This window comes from Sciurus carolinensis, unplaced genomic scaffold (genome assembly GCF_902686445.1).
Source record: "Sciurus carolinensis unplaced genomic scaffold, mSciCar1.2, whole genome shotgun sequence".
Lineage (NCBI taxonomy): Eukaryota > Metazoa > Chordata > Mammalia > Rodentia > Sciuridae > Sciurus > Sciurus carolinensis.
Genome location: NW_025920175.1, coordinates 518,845 through 520,237, shown reverse-complemented (window position 1 = coordinate 520,237; position 1,393 = coordinate 518,845).

Here is a 1,393-nt window from a genome sequence, read left to right as displayed (position 1 = left end):
GACTCGGCGAGACACGCCTCCCCCCACCAGAGCGGTAAACACGGACAGCGAAGCGGAGCGAAAAAATGGCAGATTGAAGTTTCCAGGACTGCGGGCAGCTTCTCTAACCTAAGGAGACTCGACTGCTAAGGGTGAGGCTCCCAGGTCCAGGAGGTAGGTCCGGGCCCCTGGGAACTTTCCTGGGAAGGCTGCCCTGCCCAGGTGGCAAGACACACCTGCCCCCGCTGGAGCAGTGAACTCAGAAAGCGGGGAACTTTGCAGAGGAGGCCGAGCATCACACCGCTTGGTTTTTTGGAGCAATCTACCGGGGCTCCGGGGGCTGCCAGAGAAAGAGTTGGGCGGCGAGCTATTTGGACTCAGCAACCCCCTGAACAATGGGGAGGGGGCTGTCCTGAGGAGGTGGAGGTGCACAGGGAGTGGCTTGGTCTCCAAGTGCCCACACAGAACACCGGGTGGCTGTCTGGAGGAAGAGATGAGCGACGGGTCACTGGGGCTTGGAGCATATGTACGAGGCTCCAAGTGACTGCTCAGAGGAGGGGTCACATAACCAGGGGATTAGGTGCAAAGCACGGTCCGATCCGGGGATCTAAGCACCTTTTCTTGAAAGAGCTACACAGAGACAAGCTGAGGAGTGGAGCAAAGGTTCCAGGACTGCGAGCAGCTTCTCGGAGGAGGGGCTACCTAAGGAGACTCATCTGCAAAGGGCAGGGCTCCCAGGCCCAGGAGGTAGGTCCAGGTCCCTGGAAATATTGCCTGGGAAGGCTGCCCTGCCCAGGCGGTAGTTGTGGACTGAGGGGAACCTCTAGGAGGGGAACTGACTAGCGAGACCTCCCCACCAGGTGAGTCTTCCCTGCCGGGTGAGGTTTTCCCACAAGGACAGTAAAACCAGAGACATAGGCCCAAACAGGCATTGCCTCAGCCCGCAGTCTAGTTCCCCTTTGGATGACCATTGGTCAACAAGTAGAGGCACCTCTGCCCACTAGCAGGGAATATACCCCACCTGAAGATCACCACCCCTAGAGAGGCAGCTACGTAGGGGAACACCACAGTATCAACTTCCTCTAAGACTTCAGGCTACTGAAGGATAAGAGGGGATACACTAGCAATCTTCAGGGACATTATAAGTCAATAGAGGAAATCTGCAACATCTCTGCACTCCACTGACACCTGAACGACATGAGAAAACAAGGGAAGAAAATGCCTGAAACAAATCTGGATGTTATATCAATAAAATCCAATGACAGCATGGCAGAAGAAATGTCAGAAAGGGAGTTCAGAATGTACATAATCAACATGATAAGGGAAGCAAACGATGAAATGAAAGAGCAAATGCAGGCATTGAATGAACGCACCAATAGACAGTTAAAGAGCAAATACAGGAAGCAAAAGACCA